A 23,990-nucleotide genomic window follows, 5' to 3' on the forward strand; every position below is an offset into this window, starting at 1 on the left:
TAAGGTCAGTATTGCCTCACGTTTTGCCACATTTCTACGGAATCCAAACTGATCTTCCCCGAGGCCGGCTTCTACTACTTTTTCCATTCGTCTCTAAAGAATTCTTATTAGTATTTTGCAGCCGTGGCTTATTAAACTGATAGTTCGGTAATTTTCACATCTGTCAACACCTGCTTCCTTTGGGATTGGAATTATTATAATCTTCTTGAAGTCTGAAGGTATTTCGCCTGTCGCATACATTTTGCTCACCAGATGGTAGAGTTTTGTCAGGGCTGGCTCTTCCAAGGCTAATGGAATGTTGTCTACTCCCGGTGCCTTATTTCGCCTTAGGTCTTTCAGTGCTCTGCACAAACTCTTCACGCAGTATCAGATCACCCATTTCATCTTCATCTACACCCTTTTCCATTTCCATAATATTGTCCTCAAGAACATGGTCCTTGTATAGACCCTCTGTTCAGGGTGAGTCACCTAACGTTACCGCTGGTTATATTTCGTAAACCACATCAAATACTGACGAACCGATTCCAGAGACCGAACTTGAGGAGAGTGGCTAGTGTAATTGTTTAATACAAACCATACAAAAATGCACGGAAGTATGTTTTCTAACACAAACGTACGTTTTTTTTTAAATGTAACTCCCTTAGTTTTGTTAGCACATCTGAACATATAAACAAATACGTAATCAGTGTCGTTTGTTGCATTGTAAAATGTTAATGACATCCGGAGATATTGTAACCTGAAGTTGACGCTTGAGTACCAATCCTTCGCTGTTCGATCGTGTGTATCGGAGAGCCTGCCGACTAGCACTACCATCATACACGGCGAGTACCTTTCTTGGCTGCTTCCACTGCAGTCACCCTTCTACTGAAGTCAAACAGAAGACTATCTCAGATATATTACAGTTTCTCCACTTGGCACCCCATTTTCTAGCATCCACAGTGCCACTCATTATCTGCAAACGGCAAAGTAACAGCATGAAATCTCAAATACTAACAGTAACCTGCTAATAAAAAAATGACAATTGATAAATAAAGCCATAGCAACCATAAAAACAATATGCAAAACAAAAAAGCAACTAACTTATGCACAAACCCAATACATTCTGTGCCGGCCGCTGTGGCCGAGCTCCTCTAGGCACTTCAGCCGGAAGTGCACGACTGCTAAGGTCGCAGTTTCGAATCCTGCCTCAGGCATCGATGTGTGTGATATCCTTAGGTTAGATAGGTTTAAGTAGTTCTAAGTTCTAGGAGACTGATGACATCTGATGTTAAGCCCCATAGTGCTCAGAGCAATTTGAACCATTTGAATACATTCTGTTGTACATCACCAGTTATCCTCACGACGTCATTTGCTGCAAAACTGTGCGATGAGAACGAACCATTTATGAGTGTCAATGAAGTCTATTTTCCGATAGAAACTTTAAATCAAATACCAAACTGTAAGGTGCCGAGAAAATTACTGCTTCCCTGTTTCTACTCGAATATCACTCCAGCAAGTGTAAGTAATCAACTGTAAAATAATAAAATTATCTAATTTTGTACGAAGGTCTCGTATAAGCCTTTTAAGCCCTTAATAGAAATTTGTTTCTAATACTAAATCTTCCTCTGTCTTTTCTTTTCAGGCCTTTTATGAAAATATTAAAAAATACAATATACTGAACGTTATTTCGGTTTGTTTTCTGTGTAAGTAAGGTGTGTGTGGTGGTCTTCAGTCCTGAGACAGGTTTGATGCAGCTCTCCATGCTACTCTATCCTGCGCAAGCTTCTTCATCTCCCAGTACCTACTGCAACCTACATCCTTCTGAATCTGCTTAGTGTATTCATCTCTTGGTCTCCCTCTACGATTTTTACCCTCCACGCTACCCTCAAATACTAAATTGGTGATCCCTTGATGCCTCAGAACATGTCCTACCGATCCCTTCTTCTGGTCAAGTTGTGCCACAAGCTTTTCTTCTCCCCAATCCTATTCAATACTTCCTCATTAGTTATATGATCTACCCATCTAATCTTCAGCATTCTTCTGTGGCACCACATTTCGAAAGCTTCTATTCTCTTCTTGTCTAAACTATTTATCGTCCACGTTTCCCTTCCATACATGGCTACACTCCATACAAATACTTTCAGAAACGACTTTCTGACACTTAAATTTATACTCGATGTAAACAAATTTCTCTTCTCAGAAACACTTTCCTTGCCATTGCCAGTCTACATTTTATACCCTCTCTACTTCGACCATTATCAGTTATTTTGCTCCCCAAATAGCAAAACTCCTTTACTACAATAAGTGTCTCATTTCCTAATCTAATTCCCTCAGCATCACCTGTCTTAATTCGACTACATTCCATTATCCTCGTTTTGCTTTTGTTGATGTTCATCTTATATCCTCCTATCAAGACACTGTCCATTCCATTCAACTGCTCTTCCAAGTCCTTTGCTGTCTCTGACAGAATTGCAATGTCATCGGCGAACCTCAAAGTTTTTATTTCTTCTCCCTGGAAAAACAAAGCGGGTTTCCGCATAGGGGCTCGTCCCCTCGACCCTCGTGTTACCTTTCTGCACCCTTGTCCCCCCATGAATCATAGATCTAGCTGATGGTGACCAGGCTTGTTCGTCTCAGCGATACAGGTAGACGTGTAATAGGTGCAACTACAGTGGAGTGGCGCCTGGTGAGAGGCCAGACAAACGTGTGGTTCCTGGAGAGGCGAATCAGACATTTCAGTAGTTCCCGCGGCCAGTCTGGATCATAAGCTGGCCTTTTAACACCTACCAAAGTGGCCCTGCTGTGCTGCGAATGGCTGAAAGCAAAGGGAAACTGCAGGCATAACTTTTCCCGAAGACATGCTGCTGTACTGTATGGTTAAATGATGATGATCTTTAGCAAAATATTCCAGAGGTGAAACAATCGTCCATTCGCTTATACGGGCGGGGACTACTCAGGAGGACGTCGTTATCAGAAAAAAAAAAATGGTTGAAATGGCTCTGAGCACTATGGGACTCAACTGTTGTGGTCATAAGTCCCCTAGATCTTTGAACTACTTAAACCTAACTAACCTAAGGACATCACACACATCCATGCCCGAGGCAGGATTCGAACCTGCGACCGTAGCAGTCACGCGGTTCCGGACTGAGCGCCTTAACCGCGAGACCACCGCGGACGGCCGTTATCAGCAGAAACAGAACTGGCGTACTACGGATTTGAGCGGGGACAGTTAGAGCTCCTGATCGGGATCGTCCAATAGAAAATTTAAAAGGCTGAATGGACAGATTGAAGTTAGTTGTAGTGGGAATCAGTGAAACTCGGTGGCAGGAGGAACAGAACTTCCGGTCAGGCGAATACAGGGTTATAAATACAAAATGAAATAGGTGTAGTTCAGGAGTAGGCTGAATAACGAATTAGAAAACATGATTGCGGGTAAGCTACTATGAACAGCGCAGCCACGATAGACACAAAGCCCACACTTACTACAATAGCACAAGTTCATATATTTACTACCTCCACAGATGATGAAGACAGAGAGGAAATGTAGGGATTTGATGAGATAAAAGAAATTATTCATATAAATGAGGGAAACGAAAATTTAATTGTGCTAGGGGTTTGGTATTCAGTAGTAGGAGAATGAAGACAAGAGAAACAGTAAGTGAATCTTGAATCGTTGAAAGGAATGAAAGAGGAAGCCTCCTAGTAGAATTTAGCACAAAGCATAATTTAATGATCTCGGTTTAAGAATCATGAAAAAGGCTTAATACGTGTAAAATACCTGGAGATACCGGAAGGTTTCAGACTGATTATACGATAGTAACACAGAGTTCGGAACAAGATTTTAGGTAAATTTAAGACATTTCCAGGAGGCAGATATGAGTTGTAACCACAAATTTTTTGGCTATGAACTGAATAAATTTCAAAAATGTAGGAAATTAAGGAGATGAAAACTGAATAAGTTGAAAGAAACAGAGGTTGTTGAGAATTTCAGAGGGAACGTAAGGTAACGATTAATTAGAAGAGGGGAAACGAATACAGTATAAGACGAATTGGTTGTTCCGAGAGATGAAACAGTGAAGGCAGCAGAGGATCAAATAGGTAAAAATACAAGGCCTAGTAGTAATCCTTGGATAACATAAGAGATAATTAAATTAACTGATGAAAGGAGAGAATACAAAAATGCAGCAAATGACGCAGGCAACGAGGAACATAAACGTCTGAACAAGAAGAGTTATAAGAAGTGCAAAATGGGTAAGTTGGAACGGCTAGAGAACAAATGTAACCATTTAGGGGCATATATCACTAGGGTAAAGGTAGATACCACCTACAGAAAATTAGAGAGGCCTTTGGATAAAAGAAAGCAGCTATGTGAGTATCTAAAAATATTAGTAATGTCCCAAGAGTGAAGCATGGCGGCAAGTATATGATAATTTGGACAGACATATCGTGGTATTCCATGAGCCCCTTGCTTACTATGTAACATCGTTTAACTGTCATGGATTGTGTGAACATTTTGGCTGACAGGGTTCAGCCGACAGTACAGTATTTGTTCCCCAGTGGTGTTTCCACGTTGCAAGACGACGAGGCCCCTTTTAACACAGCTCTCACTGTCCAGGACACGTTTTGTGAGCACGAGGGTGAACTGTCGCATTTCCACTGGTCACCACAATAACCAGATCTCAGTATTAATGTACTTTTGTTGTCTACTTCGGAGAGAAGGGTTCGTGACCGCTATCCACCTCCTTCATCGGTATCTGAAGTTGCCGCATGTTGCAGAAAGAATGGTAGAAGATTCCCTTGAAAAACATACAGCAGCTGTATTTATCCATTCCGAGCCGACTGGAAGCTGTTTTGAATGCCGACAGTTTCAAAATGTTCAAATATGTGTGAAATCTTATGGGACTTAACTACTAAGGTCATGAGTCTCTAAACTTACACACTACTTAACGTAAATTATCCTAAGGATAAACACACATCCATGCCCGAGGGAGGACTCGAACCTCAGCCAGGACCAGCCGCACAGTTCAACAGTTTTTCCATACCGTTTTAGGCTTGGTAATTCGTTGAGTTCTTGGTGTTTCCAGGTTTTGTCCATCCCTTGTAGACGTAAGTTACAGCGTAAGATAGTATGATTACGGAGTAGTGAATCACATCAACGTTCTCTGTGTGACTACAGCTTATGTGCTGAAGACCCCATTTGTTCTGGTAATGAATTTCACGCGAGGTGCCTACTTAGTTTCACAGCCCTGAGTGATCTGCGTAAAGCTCTGTTAATGTCGACCAACCTGCAGTCTTCTAAAGATGTCCCCTGAGCAGACAGCAGCGCTTACGTCGTAAATCCGTCGTCTTGAGGGTGTAATGAACTGTTAGCGAGAGACTGAAGTTACGTAAATAACTAATTCATTCTCTATTTCGAGATGGCACTCGTATCTATTTAAGTAGAACAAGATAAACGGCAAGTTACACACCGTGTCCTCTGTGTTTTGAACAAGTCACAAGTTGATAAAATATTTACAAACTTTATGTTGCGACACTAGTAAATGATTACACATTACGCTTTCTTGAAATGCTCTAGTTCATTGTTCCTGCACAAAATTAAGAGTTAATCAACAGTACCAGGCAGCACGTCTGTCCACCACGTCAGCCCCTTACGATGTCATTCACACTTTACTGAATTTGCATATAATTTGAAGCATAATTTTCCGCCTCAGGCACACTCCCTCTTCCGATGTGGGTAACACTTTATGAGTTTGCATAAAAATTGTAATATCACTAATCGCATCACACAACATGTCTGTCTACCATGTATGTCCCTTCAGATCTGATTAGCATTTTACAACTGGTTCGCTAGACAACACATTTGTATCCCGAGACTACCCATTGCCATATGATAAGGAAGCGCCGCTACTTCTGTTGATAGCCCAGTCTAAGTGGAGCACCAAAGACACCCGAAGAGGCTCATCTGCCCTTTCGTTTAGCTTTTGTTTATAATTTTACGAGTAATTCTGACTTTCGAAATGAGTAGGTAATATTTAGAGACTCCTACTACAGAATATTAAGCAATTTTAACATACGTGTGTGTGTGTATGTGTGTATGTGTGTGTGTGTGTGTGTGTGTGTGTGTGTGTGTGTGTGTGTGTGTGTGTGTGTGTGTGGTCTTCAGTCCAGAGACTGGTTTCATGCAGCTCTCCATACTACTCTATTCTGTGCAAGCTTCTTCATCTTCTAGTACCTGCTGCAACATAAAGCCTTCTGAATCTGTTTAGTGTATTCATCTCTTGGTCTCCCTCTACGATTTTTACCCTCCACGCTGCCTTCCAATACTAAATTGGTGATCCCTTGATGCCTCAGAATATGACCTACCAACCGATCCATTCTTCTAGTCAAGTTGGGCCACAAACTCCTCTTCTCCCCATTTCTATTCAATACCTCATTAGTTATGTGATCTACCCATGTAATCTTCAGCATTCTTATGTAGCACCACATCTCACAAGCCTCTATTCCCCTCTTGTCCAAACTATTTATCGTACATGGTTCACTTCCATACATGGCTACAATCCATACAATTACTTTCAGAAACGACTTCCTGACATTTAGATCTATACTCGATGTTAATAAATTTCTCTTCTTCAGAAACGCTTTCCTTGCCATTGCCAGTCTACATTTTATATCGTCTCTACTTCGACAATCATCAGTTATTTTGCTCCACAAATAGCAAAGCTCCTTTACTACTTTCCCTCATTTCCTAATCTAGTTCCCTCAGCATCACTCGATTTAATTGAACTACATTCCATTATCCTCGTTTTTCTTTTATTGTTGTTCATTTTATATCCTCCTTTCTAGAAACTGTCCATTCCATTTAACTGCTCTTCCAAGTCCTTTGGTGTCTCTGACAGGATTGCAATGTCATCGACGAACCTCAAAGTTTCAACTTCTTCTCCATGGACTTTAATTCCTACTCCGAATATTTCTTTTGCTTCCTTTACTGCTTGCTCAATATACAGATTGAACAACGTCGGGGAGAGGCCACAATCATGTCTCACTTCCTTCCCAACCACTGCTTCCCTTTCATGCCCCTCTACTCTTATAACTGCCATCTGATTTCTGTACTGGTTGTAAATAGCCTTTCGATCCCAGTATTTTACCTCTGCCACCTTCAGAATTTGAAAGAGAGTATTCCAGTTAACATTGTCAAAAGCTTTCTCTAAGTCTACAAATGCTAGAAATATAGGTTTGCCTTTCCTTAATCTATTTTCTAAGAAAAGTCGTAGGGTCATTATTGCCTCATGTGTTCCAACATTTCTGCGGAATCCAAACTGATCTTCCCCGAGGTCGGCTTCTACCAGTTTTTCATTCGTCTGTAAAGAATTCGCGTTAGTATTTTGCAGCTGTGGCTTATTAAACTGATAGTTCGGTAATTTTCACATCTGTCAACACCTGCTTTCTTTGAGATTGGAATTATTATATTCTTCTTGAAGTCTGAGGGTATTTCGCCTGTCTCATACATCTTGCTCACCAGATGGTAGAGTTTCGTCAGGACTGGCTCTCCCAAGGCTGTCAGTAGTTCTAATGGAATGTTGTCTACTCCTGGGGCCTTGTTTCGACTTAAGTCTTTCAGTGCTCCGTCAAACTCTTCACGCAGTATCATATCTCCCATTTCATCTTCATCTACATTCTCTTCCATTTCTATAATATTGTCCTCAAGTACATTGCCTTTGTATAGACCTTCTATACAGTCCTTCCACCTTTTTGCTTTCCCTTCTTTGCTTAGAACTGGGTTTCCATCTCAGCTCTTGATATTCACACAAATGTTTCTCTTTTCTCCAAATGTCTCTTTAATTTTCTGTAGGCAGTATTTCTCTTATCCGTAGTGTGTATATGGATCTACATCCTTGTTTTGTAGCCTTCCCTGCTTAGCCATTTTGCACTTCCTGTTGATCTCATTTTTGAGACCTGTGTATTCCTTTTTGCCTGCTTCATTTAAGGCATTTTGATATTTTCTCCTTTGATTAATTAAATTCAATATCTCTTCTGTTACCCAAGGATTTCTACTAGCCCTCGTCTTTTTACCTACTTGATCCTCTGCTACCTTCACTATTTCATCCTTCAAAGCTACCCATTCTTCTTCAACTGTATTTCTTTCTCCCATTCTTGTCAATCGTTCCCTAATGCTCTCCCTGAAGCTGTGTACAACCTCTGGTTCTTTCAATTTATGCAGGTCTCATCTACCCATATTAAATTATTAATGAAAGAAAGATAGCGTTTTGGCATGCAGCTCCCGAACGTATCTGCCAATTACATTGGTAGACTACAATCCTTTTGGTCTTTCCCACGAGGCAGGTACCAACTCCTACTGGTACCTGATTACGTCATATGCATAATGCTGCAACCTCTGAGTAAAGAATCTCGGAGCTAGACATAATGCCTGCTAAAGCCAGAAATATCACAAGGTGAATGCAGAATGATGTCTTATAGTGTCACCTGTTTCCGTTTTTTTTTTTTTTCGATAACGTTCAACGATCTCTTGCGTGCACTCCTTGTATGAGACCTGAAGAGAGGTACATTTTCCGTGCAGCAGTGTCCTGCCATAATTGCCCGTTTCTGTGATGTGCTGGCAGCAGACGGCCGTGTAGAGAGGGCCACGTGGAGTGACGGGAGGGCGCGCCGGGTTGCCTGCGGCGTGTATCTCGCGGCCTGCTGGCTTCTCTCGGCGCGGAGGTTCGCTTTAAAACGAGATGAAATGCGCCTGCATTAAATTAATTAAACCAGCGCGGCCGGGCAGAGTGCAGGGTGGCACAGGGGGTCGGGGTTTGCCTCGCGAGCTGCGTCGGCGTTCCCCCCCTCCTCGGCCACCAGGCGCCGCCTGCTGTCACAGCACGCCTCTTCGACAATTGTCTAGTTCACGTTCTGGAATACACGGTCTCCATCGCGCGTTTCTCTACTCTATCCTAAAGTGCCACAAGGGGATTCTTGGGGTCAAATAAATCAACGTACGTACAACGCAGGGTAGGTGGGAAATCTTTAAGGCAAATAGGCGTCGAGAAAGGCACTGTATCGACATGCGGGGACCAAGCAGCAATCGGTATTGTAATTGTAAACTGTCGAAGCAGCATTGGTAAAGTACAGGAAATTCAAGCGCTGATAGAAAGCACCGAAGCTGACATCGTTATAGATACGGAAAGCTGGCTGAAGCCAGAGAAAAATTCTGCCGAAATTTTTACAAAGACACAGACGGTGTTTAGAAACGATAGATTGCATGCAACCGGTAGTGACGTGTTTGTCGCTGTTAGTAGTAGTTTATCCTGTAGTGAAATAGAAGTGGATAGTTCCTGTGAATTATTATGGGTGCAGGTTATACTCAACAATCGAGCTAGGTTAATAATTGGCTCCTTTTACCGATCTCCCGACTCATCAGCATTAGTGCCCAAACAATTGAGAGAAAATCTGGAATACATTTCACATAAATTTCCTCAGCATGTTACAGTCTTAGGTGGAGATTTCAATTTGCCAGATATAGACTGGGACACTCAGAAATTTAGGACAGGTGGTAGGGGCAGGGCATAGAGTGACATTATACTGAGTGCACTATCTGGGAATTACCTCGAGCAATTAAACAGAGAACCGACTCGTGGAGATAACATCTTGGACCTACTGATAACAAACAGACCCGAACTTTTCGACTCTGTATGTGCAGAACAGGGAATCAATGATCATAAGTCAGTTGTAGCATCCCTAAATATGGAAGTTAATAGGAATATAAAAAAAAGGAAGGAAGGTTTACCTGTTTAGCAAGAGTAATAGGAGGCAGATTTCAGACTACCTAACAGTTCAAAACGAAAATTTCTGTTCCGACACTGACGATGTTGAGTGTTTATGGTAAAAGTTCAAGGCAATCGTAAAATGCGTTTTAGACAGGTACGTGCCGAGTAAAACTGTGAGGAACGGGAAAAACCCACCGTGGTTCAACAACAAAGTTAGGAAACTACTGCGAAAGCAAAGAGAGGTTCACTCCAAGTTTAAATGCAGCCAAAACCGCTCAGACAAACAGAACCTAAACGAAATCCTGAAGATGGGCTAAAATTTACAGACGCGCGAAATTTGGCACGTACTTCGATGCGAGATGCCTTTAATAGGTTCCACAACGAAACGTTGTCTCGAAATTTGGTAGAAAATCCGAAGAAATTCTGGTCGTATGTAAAGTACACAAGCGGCAAGACGCAGTCAATACCTTCGCTGCGCAGTGCCGATGGCACTGTTATCGACGACTGTGCCGCTAAAGCGGAGTTATTGAACGCAGTTTTCCGAAATTCCTTCACCAGGGAAGACGAATGGAATATTCCAGAATTTGAAACACGAACATCTGCTAGCATGAGTTTCTTAGAAGTAGATACCTTAGGGGTTGCGAAGCAACTCAAATCGCTTGATACGGGCAAGTCTTCAGGTCCAGATTGTATACCGATTAGGTTCCTTTCAGATTACGCTGATACTATAGCTCCCTACTTAGCACTCATATACAACCGCTCGCTCACTGATAGATCTGTACCTACAGATTGGAAAATTGCGCAGGTCGCACCAGTGTTCAAGAAGGGTAGTAGGAGTAATCCATTTAACTACAGACCTATATCATTGACGTCGGTTTGCAGTAGGGTTTTGGAGCATATACTGTATTCAAACATTATGAATCACCTCGAAGGGAACGATCTATTGACACGTAATCAGCATGGCTTCAGAAAACATCGCTCTTGTACAACGCAGCTAGCTCTTTATTCGCACGAAGTAATGGCCGCTATCGACAGGGGATCTCAAGTTGATTCCGTATTTCTAGATTTCCGGAAAGCTTTTGACACCGTTCCTCACAAGCGACTTCTAATCAAGTTGCGGAGCTATGGGGTATCGTCTCAGTTGGGCGACTGGATTCGTGATTTCCTGTCAGGAAGGTCGCAGTTCGTAGTAATAGACGGCAAATCATCGAGTAAAACTGAAGTGATATCAGGTGTTCCCCAGGGAAGCGTCCTGGGACCTCTACTGTTCCTGATCTATATAAATGACCTGGGTGACAATCTGAGCAGTTCTCTTAGACTGTTCGCAAATGATGCTGTAATTTACCGTCTAGTAAGGTCATCCAAAGACCAGTATCAGCTGCAAAGCGATTTAGAAAAGATTGCTGTATGGTGTGTCAGGTGGCAGTTGACGCTAAATAACGAAAAGTGTGAGATGATCCACATGAGTTCCAAAACAACTCCGTTGGAATTCGATTACTCGATAAATAGTACAATTCTCAAGGCTGTCAATTCAACTAAGTACCTGGGTGTTAAAATTACGAACAACTTCAGTTGGAAGGACCACATAGATAATATTGTCGGGAAGGCGAGCCAAAGGTTGCGTTTCATTGGCAGGACACTTAGAAGATGCAACAAGTCCACTAAAGAGACAGCTTACACTACACTCGTTCGTCCTCTGTTAGAATATTGCTGCGCGGTGTGGGATCCTTACCAGGTGGGATTGACGGAGGACATCGAGAGGGTGCAAAGAAGTGCAGCTCGTTTTGTATTATCGCGTTATAGGGGAGAGAGTGTGGCAGATGTGATACACGAGTTGGGATGGAAGTCATTACAGCATAGACGTTTTTCGTCGCGGCGAGACCTTTATACGAAATTTCAGTCACCAACTTTCTCTTCCGAATGCGAAAATATTTTGTTGAGCCCAACCTACATAGGTAGGAATGATCATCAAAATAAAATAAGAGAAATCAGAGCTCGAACAGAAAGGTTTAGGTGTTCGTTTTTCCCGCTCGCTGTTCGGGAGTGGAATAGTAGAGAGATAGTATGATTGTGGTTCGATGAACCCTCTGCCAAGCACTTAAATGTGAATTGCAGAGTAGTCATGTAGATGTAGATGTAGATGTAGATGTAGATGTCAAAGTTAGCGTAAGGAGGGCTATGCGTGAAGTGTTCTGTGAATTCGAAAGTAAAATTCTACATACCGACTTGATAGAAAATCCTAGGAAGTTCTGGTTTTATGTTAAATCAGTGGATCGAAACAGCATATCCAGACACTATGGGATGATAATGGCATTGAAAAAGAGGATGACACGCGTAAATCTTAAGTACTAAACACCTTTTTCCAAAGCTGTTTCATAGAGGAAGACCGCATTGCACCTCCTTCTCTAAATCCACGTACGAACGAAAAAATGACTGACATCGAAATTCCAAGGAATAGAAAAGCAACTGAAATCACTCAACAGAGGAAAGTCCACTCGACCTGACGGGATACCAATTCGGAACTTGCTCCCCCCCCCCCCCCCTTTCTAACAGCCGTGTACCGCAAGTGTCTACAGAAACGGAAGGTTCCAAATGATTGGAAAAGAACACAGGTAGTCTCAGTTTTCAAGAAGGGTCGTCGAGCAGATGCACAACACTATAGGCCTATATCTCTGAGATCGATCTGTTGTAGAATTTTAGAACATATGTTTTGCTCGCATATCATGTCATTTCTGGAAACCCAGAATCTACTCTGTAGGAATCAATGTGGATTCCGGAAACAGTGGTCTTGTGAGACCCAACACGCTTTATTTGTTCATGAGACGCAGAAAATATTAGATACAGGCTCCCAGGTAGATGCCATTTTCCTTGACTACCGGAAGCTGTTCGATACAGTTCCGTACTGTCGCCTGATAAACGAAGTAAGAGCCTACGGAATGTCAGACCAGCTGTGTGGCTGGATTGAAGAGTTTCTAGCAAACGGAACACAGAATGCTGTTCTCAATGGAGAGGTGTCTACAGACGTTGAGGTAACATCTGGCGTGCCACAGGGGAGTGTAATGGGACCATTGCTTTTCACAATAAATAAATAAATAAATATATATATATATATATATATATATATATATATATATATATATATATATATATATATATATATATATATATATGACCTAGTAGATAATGTCGGAAGTTCCATGCGGCTTTTCGCGGATGACGCTGTAGTGTACGGAGATGTCGCAACATTAGAAAATCCTAGTGAAATGCAGGAAGATCGGTAGCGGATAGGCACTTGCTGCAGGGAGTGGCAACTGACCCTTAACATAGACAAATGTAATGCATTGAGATTACATAGAAAGAAGGATCCTTTATTGTATGATTATGTGATAGCGGAACAAACACTGGTAGCAGCCACTTCTGTAAAATATCAGGGAGTATGCGTACGGAACGATTTGAAGTGGAATGAGCATATAAAATTAATTGTTGGTAAAGCGGGTGCCATGTTGTGATTCATTGGAAGAGCCCATAGAAAATGTAGTCCATGAACAAAGGAGGTGGCTTACAAAATACTCGTTCGACCTATAGTTGAGTATTGCTCATCAGTGTGTGATCCGCACCAGCTCGGGTTGACAGAGGAGATAGAGAAGATCCAAAGAAGAGCGGCGCGTTTCGTCACAGGGTTATTTGGTAAGCGTGATAGAGTTACGAAGATGTTTAGCAAACTCAAGTGACAGACTTTGCAAGAGAGGTGCTCTGCATCGCGGTGTAGCTTGCTGTCCAGGTTTCGGGAGCGTGCGTTAAAAGGTGTCTGTTGGATTCCTTTCATGTTAATTTTTTAAAAGTGTTGTCATTTACGGCATACATTCCACTTATAAATTTACTGTGGTGTTTCTGACTATCTGGGAGGAGACTGAGCAGTGGAACGTGTTACTTTTACACATAATCAAGAACGATCTGTCACACTACTACACTTTAAAACACAGTTTATATGTAATGTCACACAGTCTCATACGGAACCTACATCCGCTTTCTTTTATATACTGTATATGATAAGATACTGTCATCCCCCTTCCCTTCTGTGTGCGAGGATGAATGAGCAAATGTATTTCTAGTTGCATGCTAAGTCCGTAGGACAATGGATTTCTTAAGTTCAGCCTGACTGAAAATTTAATCACCTTTATTTCATGTTTAGCTCTAAAATATATAATGTTATCTTAAATTGCAACGCAATGTAATTCGAGTATGAAGTTCAGAATATCTTCCAGTAGTTGCTTTGTCAGTACTTTGTGAGTAAAGTGGAACAACGTGTTGATGATCCGTAACTCTAACCAAGATCATCAATCTCAAATGTGAATCTCAAATGTGAATGTGTCTTGACAATATTTTTCAATATAGCAACTTTTCTTTATGTTCAACCCACGTGTGGTGTACTTTGTGGGACCAGTACCACGTGCTTATACAATTGTTTGTCCAATGAGGTTAATAGTAAGACGATAGTAACCAGTTCGAGGTTTTTCTTTTGTAATTTGTGTTTCGATGTAATTTAGTTTAATTATCAAAATTATTGTGGAGTTACACTCTTTGTGTAAACCAGGTTGACCACGTGAAGCATGTAGGGTAATCATCAAAGTAGCCCTCAGCTATTCTTTTCGGGAAGATTTCACAGAGAGTTAGTATGAATTTAGTATACCAGTGTGTGGTAATTTCATGACGGACAGGATTGCGATACGTACGTAACTTCTTTGGGTGAATATTGAATCGGTTGTTTGTGGTTAATTTCCTCTTGCATAAGTTTCAACTTTCTTCGTGTGTTATTTTATGAATGTAGTGTTGTATGCAGTCCCCAAATCTTGGCTCCATATTTGATGTGTTCCGTAAGATTACAAACTCACATTTTCACAATCCTAAATATGGCACCAGTTTAGTTATGAATCAAGTTTAATGTGCTGAAATTTTAACTGAACAATGATCAATGTTAAAATAAATGTCCAAATATAATCGGATTTATTTATTTTTATTTAAACTGTCTTTATATATATATATATATATATATATATATATATATATATATATATATATATATATATATATACTCCTGGAAATGGAAAAAAGAACACATTGACACCGGTGTGTCAGACCCACCATACTTGCTCCGGACACTGCGAGAGGGCTGTACAAGCAATGATCACACGCACGGCACACCGGACACACCAGGAACCGCGGTGTTGGCCGTCGAATGGCGCTAGCTGCGCATCATTTGTGCACCGCCGCCGTCAGTGTCAGCCAGTTTGCCGTGGCGTACGGAGCTCCATCGCAGTCTTTAACACTGGTAGCGACAGCGTGGACGTGAACCGTATGTGCAATTGACGGACTTTGAGCGAGGGCGTATAGTGGGCATGCGGGAAACCGGGTGGACGTACCGCCGAATTGCTCAACACGTGGGGCGTGAGGTCTCCACAGTACATCGATGTTGTCGCCAGTGGTCGGCGGAAGGTGCATGTGCCCGTCGACCTGGGACCGGACCGCAGCGACGCACGGATGCACGCCAAGACCGTAGGATCCCACGTAGTGCCCTAGGGGACCGCACCGCCACTTCCCAGCAAATTAGGGACACTGTTGCTCCTGGGGTATCGGCGAGGACCATTCGCAACCGTCTCCATGAAGCTGGGCTACGGTCCCGCACACCGTTAGGCCGTCTTCCGCTCACGCCCCAACATCGTGCAGCCCGCCTCCAGTGGTGTCGCGACAGGCGTGAATGGAGGGACGAGTGGAGACGTGTCGTCTTCAGCGATGAGAGTCGCTTCTGCGTTGGTGCCAATGATGGTCGTATGCGTGTTTGGCGCCGTGCAGGTGAGCGCCACAATCAGGGCTGCAGACGACCGAGGCACACAGGGCCAACACCCGGCATCATGGTGTAGGGAGCAATCTCCTACACTGGCCGTACACCACTGGTGATCGTCGAGGGGACACTGAATAGTGCACGGTACATCCAAACCGTCATCGAACCCATCGTTCTACCATTCCTAGACCGGCAAGGGAACTTGCTGTTCCAACAGGACAATGCACGTCCGCATGTATCCCGTGCCACCCAACGTGCTCTAGAAGGTATAAGTCAACTACACTGGCCAGCAAGAGCTCCGGATCTGTCCCCCATTGAGCATGTTTGGGACTGGATGAAGCGTCGTCTCACGCGGTCTGCACGTCCAGCACGAACGCTGGTCCAACTGAGGCGCCAGGTGGAAATGGCATGTCAAGCCGTTCCACAGGACTACATCGAGCATCTCTACGATCGTCTCCACGGGAGAATAGCAGCCTGCATTGCTGCGAAAGGTGGATATACACTGTACTAGTGCCGACATTGTGCATGCTCTGTTGCCTGTGTCTATGTGCCTGTGGTTCAGTCAGTGTGATCATGTGATGTATCTGACCCCAGGAATGTGTCAATAAAGTTTCCCCTTCCTAGGACAATGAATTCACGGTGTTCTTATTTCTATTTCCAGGAGTATATATATATATATATATATATATATATATATATATATATATATATATATATATATATATGATATCGTAAGATGACTACCAAAAGATTATAATTAATGTTAGTCTGGTTGGGAATTTGGTAAGCTACACTGGATACCTGGTGAAACAGTTGCCCAGTAATGCAAGGTTAACTTCCCCTGATGGCTCACAGCTTTTAACCCGCCTTTATTGTCTTGAATATCAGCACCGCTTTCAGAAAAAGTTAATGCATCAACATTACAGCGTTTCTGGATGAGGTATCGAATATATTGCTTCCCCCTACTTCTACTTCCTGAGGAGACACGAATATAAAATTAGAGAGATTCGAGCGCGCATGGAGGCTTTCCGGCTGTCGTTCTTCCCGCAAACCATACGCGGCTGGAACAGGAAAGGGAGGTAATGACAGTGGCACGCTTGGTCGCTAGCGGAGTATATATGTAGATGTATGTAGATGTAGATGGCTTAATGTGCTTGTCGGATGTAGCGACAGTTTATAAAGACCGAAACTGTATCCCGAAGATCAGGGCAGGGACGATCACGTGTAACAAGGGCCGTTGTTTGGCTGTAAGGGCACGGTGGTACCACCTTATGAAACGTCGCCTTAGAAAAATTATGAATTACTGTGCTAGTAAATCTCTTACGTTATTTGATTTACAGGCAGCTGAGCAAAACTCAACGTGCTCAGACAGTTTTCTCTTCTACTTATTCTGATCATCATTAAACTGACACACGATATTTTAGTGCACCGCAATCTGCCTTTCAATAATCCCTACAAAAGAATGGCCCTAACTACGAATAACCTTTAACTTTCATGAATCATTTTCCTCACAAAATTCTTCGTTACTCGAACTACTGCAATACAGATAGTGCCAATACTGCCAGCTAAATGAAAGATTCTAACTACTGAATGCACTAAGTACTGATAGGCATAGTTAGCAAATGAAAGATTTTGGTAGAGAACACACAATGTATTTACTTTAATAGAGTTCAAAAGATATAATATATATATACATATATGTTGGCGGCTCACTTCCAACTGCGCAACGCTACGCGCTGTTCCCATCCAACTGCCCAACACAGCAATAACGAATATTCCAACAATGCCAACCAGCCACAGACTGCACACAGCACAGTCGGTGATTTTCATACAACATAAAAACCTAAAGTGCCTACTTACAATTAACGTTGCACGGCAATTGGTATGTGAGCTCTCGGCATCCACTGGACGTGTTAAATAGAGGCAAATGGCGTGCAGAAGGCATTGGCAGAGTGACCTTTACGTAGGAAACCTGCTGCTTGTCTACCTCTGATGCGTCTTCACGGATGGGAACGTCTAGAGTGGAGTCATCAACATTGCACCTGGACGGTCGAATAGTGGGGCAGTCCCAATTTAGTCTGTAGAGTGATTCTCGATGGATTCGCATCTGGAGGGAACGCAAAAGACGATTTCGGGAACAAAACGCCGTGGAAAGAAAGCAATATCGAAGAGGATCCCTAAAGGCGTGGGCAGGGATTATGTTTACCACTCGAACCCCTCTTTGTGAAATTGATGAGTGAATCGGCAAGGTTTAGCTGCTTTAGGTATCGTGACGAGTTCTTGGAACCTCATCTGTGGCTGTTTCGAGGTGCTGTGGGTCCAGTCTTCGTACTGATGTACGATAATGCTCCATCTCATAAAGCACAGGTGGTTGATGTTTTCTTGGAAACTAAAGATACTGCACGCATGTCACGTCCTGTTCGATTTAACTCACATAGAGTATGTGAGAGGATGCACTGGGGAGAAGGCCTGCATCACGTCAGCATTCACCAATAACTTTCCAAGATTGCGAGCAGCTCTGCACGAAGAATGGACGTTATTCATTAACGTGAGACTGATTTCATAACTGACATGCCCAGCTGTCAGGTCTGTAATGCTGCCAGAGATGGTCACAACCCATACTGAGCACATTAACCAGTTGTCGGAATGTGTGTGCAAATCCGTTAACGAAGAACATTTTTGTCCATCGTTATGCATGCTGCGGTTGTTTACGATCCGTATTCTTTAGGTTGTTTCTATCTTACTATAACCTGTTTATTCCGGTTTGTGGCAAAACAGATAACAAAATAGACGCGTCCTTCCAAAATTTCCATTTTTGAATTTTATTTTGGACTCCAGTATACTTGCGCTAAAGCAGCGACGTTGGTAAGGTAGTTGATGAACAATATTCTTTGCACATACAAGGGGCGTTCAATGTGTATTGCCACACGTTTCTGCCTCGGTCAGTTTCGGTTGAAAAAATGCGGAGTTTGTTAATGTACATCGTGGAATATTCTCGCTTCAGCCACTACAGTTTGATAACGATCCGATAGATGGTGCTGCTGTAAGTAGCCTTCAACATGGCGTCTGTAATTGACGTGCGTTCCAAGCAGACAGCTGTCACTGATTTTTTTCTTTTTCCTTTTTTTTGCTGGAAATAAGAGCATAGCAGATATTCATAGGCGCTTGCAGAATGTCTACGAAGACTTGGCAGTAAACGAAAGTACGGTGAGTCGTTGGGCGAGGCTTCTGGAATCATCGCAACGAGGTCGCGTAATCCTGTCCGGTCCCCGATCCCCCGCCTGCCGACCGACCGCATACAGCTGTGACTCCTGCAGCGTTAGAAACGTGCGGACACTCTCATTAGAGGTGACCGACAGATCACAACCAATATCTCGCAGCGCAACTACATTTCTCTGTTGGTAATGCTGACACACTCTTCTACCTTTTGGTGTAACCAAATGTATGCCCAGTGGGTTCCTCGATGCATCACAGAAGGCCGTAGAGAGCCACGAAGAACCACGTGTGCAGAATTACTTGAGCATTACGAGGCTATGTTCTGTCCAACATCGTTTGCAGAAGATGAAACATTAGTTCTTTACATCGAATCGGAAACAAAACGCGACTGTATGAAGTGGCGCTACAGCACCTCTCGTCTGAAGAGAGAGTTCAAACTTGCACCTTCAACCGGTAAAGTCATTTGCGATGGCCGACATAGACTCTGAGTGGTTTTTTGGTTTGATGTCGTCCCTCATCATGCAACGATCAACTCTGAAGTGCATTTTGCAATCCTCAGAAAATTGTAGAAACGACTTGAGCATGTTCGTCGCCACAAAAATGCGATCGAACTTATCCTTCTCGATAACAACGCAATGCTTTACACAAGTCCGTGCAACCGAAGGGCGATAACAAAACTTTACTGGACTGTTCGTCGTCATGTACCTGCAAACCATATCATGCATCTTCCAACTTCCATCTGCTTGGCCCACTGAACGATGCACCCAGCGGAAAGCAGTTACGTGGATGACAGGAGGGTCAGTGATGCAGCAAGATGTCAGCTCCGACGTTGACCAGGATAGTGGTACCATGGGGGCATACATGCCGTCCCCATAAGGTATTTGCATTACTTATTGAGTAGTTTAGTTTGGCTGGCCCGGTATCGTGTTACATGCCAGTCTTCAGCGGTCGTAAAGTTGTAAGAGGTCCATGATTAAAGAATTTGTTGATAGCGCACTCTAGCTGATGTAATTTCGATGGATTGCTCACGTGCTGCCTGCGATATGTAAGCTGTAAGAGAATCTGAGACCAAAGAGCAGTGTTGACTACAGTAGGAACTGTGTGGCAGTAGCAGTAAGTAGTTGCTAGCAGTCTCGTGTATCGTGTTGGCTGGGCCGGTCGTGTGCAGCGATGGCGGAGCCTGAGCGTTGTAGTATAAGGTAAAAGCAGCCTCGCACATATGTAGTATTGTTATATCGAGTCCCATGTAAATGTTTTTCAAAAAATCGCTTAGTAAGAATCTTTCTCATAAAAAGTAACTTTTGACAATCATTGATTTTAATTTAAAGAATTTACTAATTTCTCCGATCCTTGGTCATCCCGATTATTGAAAAGAAAAATCAGTTCTCTCCTTTTATATAAGACAAATCTATCGGCCAGCATTGCACCTAGCTGCGCCAGAAAAATTTCTTATAGGAGCAGATATATACGCGTTATCCGGCGACCTAACTGAGGTAAGATTTTTCAGTTTATTCATAATGAATTTTCAGGGCCATGACGCAGCACTGCTGACGTCCAAAGTTTACCAGTTTAAATTCACAGTCAATTATTGAAAGGTTATAAGTGAGCGACAATTTCATCGAGAGCTCTGTCACATTGTATTAGTGATAGGTTACCCTAAATTTCAATGCTATACATATTTTCACAGAATATTATTTATATTATTTTTTGCTGTTGGGAAGTTTCGGAAGTTATTTTGTGGGGAGGTTACAAAGTTACTGTAGTGGCTTCATTGAATTTCCGTATCTTATATGGAAACTTGAAGTTTTTAGCATGTCCTCGTAATGTTCCAGAAGAGGACGTGTTAAAAAATGGAGCTTAATGTAAAATTTCCACAAAAAAAAAGCAACGGAAATTCAATGAGGGCATAACAGTAGATTTACGACCGCTGAAGACTGGCATGTAACACAATACCTGTCACAGCGAAATACAGTAAATATTAAAACAAGCAGCCTTATCTACAGATATGCATAAAATGTTTGTCACTTCATTCAGGCTCGAGGACGCTACGAATACGAAAAGTTTATAAGACACGCGAGAGCAGAAAATGGCGTTAACAGCAATCTGCGAAAGTGAGCTAACAACTAGAGACAGTTTTTCTAAAAGCGCTATTTACTGAGATACTTGAGCGGTTATCGGCAATGCTGGCGCTACACGGTATCCTGGTTGCAGTCTGACGTTCGGTTGAAAATAACCTGACCTGTTTATGCTGATGCCAGATTGTTTTCGTCTGTCTCCAGCGGGCCGCGTAATTAGCAAACTTGAGCTGTGGCCCGGGCGGGACGCGCCTGTTGGGTTTGTGGCATGTTGCAGGTAGCAACCGAAGAAGATACAACACAAAATTTACGTTCCTTTCCTTGAGAGACGCACTTCTGATTTCCAGAGAAACAAGAAGCCACTGAATACATCACCTTGTAATGGTTCTTTATTTACGTGACCATTACGGCACTCCAAGCCCAGTTCTGTTACTTTCCTGCGAAGTAACAGACATATTTTTGTGACAATATTCACGTTTGGTTTTATTAATGAATAGGTACTCCGATGTATCGATATATTACAGTGATATGGTTCTTGTGTGTATTAATTTCTGTGAGACTGTCATAGTCTTTGACCTACTTGTAACCGTTTTGGCGCGAATGCGCACAGAGAAGTCTTTGTTTCACTTTGCAGAAGTTAAGTTGTTATTTCGCTTTGTGAAGGAACAGTCAAGTCTCGTGTTTGGTTAAAGTGGAAATAAAATATATGAAGACTGATACAAAACTGTTTTCTTGATTCTGTGACAGTTAAGAAGAAGTATATGTGAAGTTACAAGAAGTTTAATGAAAATGTGGAACGTGAACACCAAGGCAAAAATTATTTCTACCATACCATTATTCTAACCTGGGATTGTTTGATCATTAAGAAATTCCTGAAAACCGCATTTGTTAGGTCTTCAAATATTGCTAAAATACAGATCTGGACCTTCTAGCAGTCAAAGTGGAATCACCCTAGAATCAAAAAGATGATTTACAACAACTTCGACGAAATCTACATGGAAATCCATTCCAGATAAGTGCCAAAATTAATGATTTTTTTTACAGTGACTTCATTATTTCCAGTCTTACTATACCATCCACATTCAATAACTTTGTTGTTGCCCGATAAAGCGAACATATGCTGCGTGAGCAACATTATGAATCTGATTTTAATCTACTTTGCAAGTGGTGGTATTGTAAGAACCTGCAGCTAAACTAAGGTATTCTGCACTTTCCTCAAGCTTATGTCGATGGTGCTAACTATTACACCGTCCATATTCTTGAGTCAGGACATACCAGGTGTGCTGCACCAAACTACAGACTCATCTGCCTCGACATAAAATTTGTGATGATAAACATAGCTTGTCCGACAATTCCTCTAACAAGTGCAACTCTAAGCGATTCCATTCCTTGTGGCTTTCTGCCCGATTCTACACAAAGGGTGAATTAGCTAGCAAATACGTACAGTCGTCAGTCAGTCTTGTAGGCTAACAGTAACACGGTATGTAATGACGCTGCAAATAGTCCCAGTTTTACTCAACGATTTAAATATCTTATGCAGTAAGACATAATTTACACTGGAATCAAGAGAGAGCCTGCACTCTTGCTAATCCTCAGGTTTCTCTGGTCAATAAAGGTATAGATCGAAAAACAAAATTACAAATTTAACAACTATTGACAGTTGGAAAGCCATGATACCATGATAAGTTTGGAGAGAGAGAGAGAGAGAGAGAGAGAGAGAGAGAGAGAGAGAGAGGAAGGAAGACCGATACGAACAATGAAATCGAAAGAAAAACATGACGAGTTGCTACTTAGGCTTGTGACAGCAGCATCTCGACTTGCAGTTGCAGTCTGTGGGGCGATGCTTCGTCTTCCGATCACATAAATTAGATGGTAAACGTCAAGAACTACACTAAAGGCTGTTAGTACCAGACCTTTGCCAACAAGGAGCCTACTACGTGAACCACTGAAGTAAACACCGAGCACTCGAAGCGGACATTACGTGTTTGTTGCCTCAGAAATTTGACAAAAGGGAGGCTGACTGATCATACAGGTTCCTTCTTAAAGATATGTAACCAACAAGAAAACAACATACCTCGGCGGCTGACACTATTTTATGGTGCTAGGAAAAGTTCCTATAAAGACTACTTCACTTTTGCAAGTGATCTCTGAGAGAACTCTTCAAGTCTGTTAGGTTACCACTACGTGGTCGTTACTGAACGCAGTTTACGTCTCTGCACAGACATTCTTTGCGCCTGACGTCATCCTCCATACAAAGTCAATTATGTAACGGTCACCATCACCTTGGTAAAAAGTATTAATTGTAAATGGAAAGCAGTTAGGCCTACACAGATTCAAAATAATCAGCAACTGAATTCGAACGCAACAAATTACATGATCTAATTTGTCTGTCTCGTATTGAAAATACATAGATAGCAATGATGGAAATTTTATTACGTATTAATTATTAACTTATTCACTAAACTATACATAACAGTTCAATTTACTTGGCTGTACTAGAATTTTAGCCTTAGAATTAAACTGAAATATTCACCCACTTGCGCGGCTGATTATATGCTCTCCGGTTTAAACACGCAGCTAATATTGTGGTATGTAGTTCCTTAAAACAGTGGTTGATGTTCCGTGCTGGTAGATTTTCGTAAGGCAAACTTTGTCTTCATCACACTTATATCTGCCAACCTTAGAACTCTGCACCTTTTTTTAATAATGATTTGATCTGATGGTTGACACAGAACTCTTATTCTGTACGATACAACCAAAGTTCAAATCTCTTCCCGACCATCCACAATGAATGTCTTTCCCTAACTCACTGTAGTGTAATCTAGAATGTTTCCTCCAAAACGGCCACAGCCAATTTCCACGCAGCTGAGTGATTGCTCTTATTATATTCTGGCTGTCAGTCTTAAGAGAAATAATTTTTCTTTCTTCCAACTCTCAGAAAACGTCACAATTATAAGTGAAAAGTTTCTTAACTTTTTTCCCTTAACTGTTTAGAGTGGCCGCACAGTTGCGAATGAACGTACGCAAGTTCTGTTGATAATGCATTTCGCTTCGGCAAGAAAAGCAATACAAAAAGCAAGTTTTGGTTAAGATGACCGGACATTAAAGTAACTAGACTTA

This window comes from Schistocerca gregaria, chromosome 6, assembly GCF_023897955.1.
Source record: "Schistocerca gregaria isolate iqSchGreg1 chromosome 6, iqSchGreg1.2, whole genome shotgun sequence".
NCBI lineage: Eukaryota > Metazoa > Arthropoda > Insecta > Orthoptera > Acrididae > Schistocerca > Schistocerca gregaria.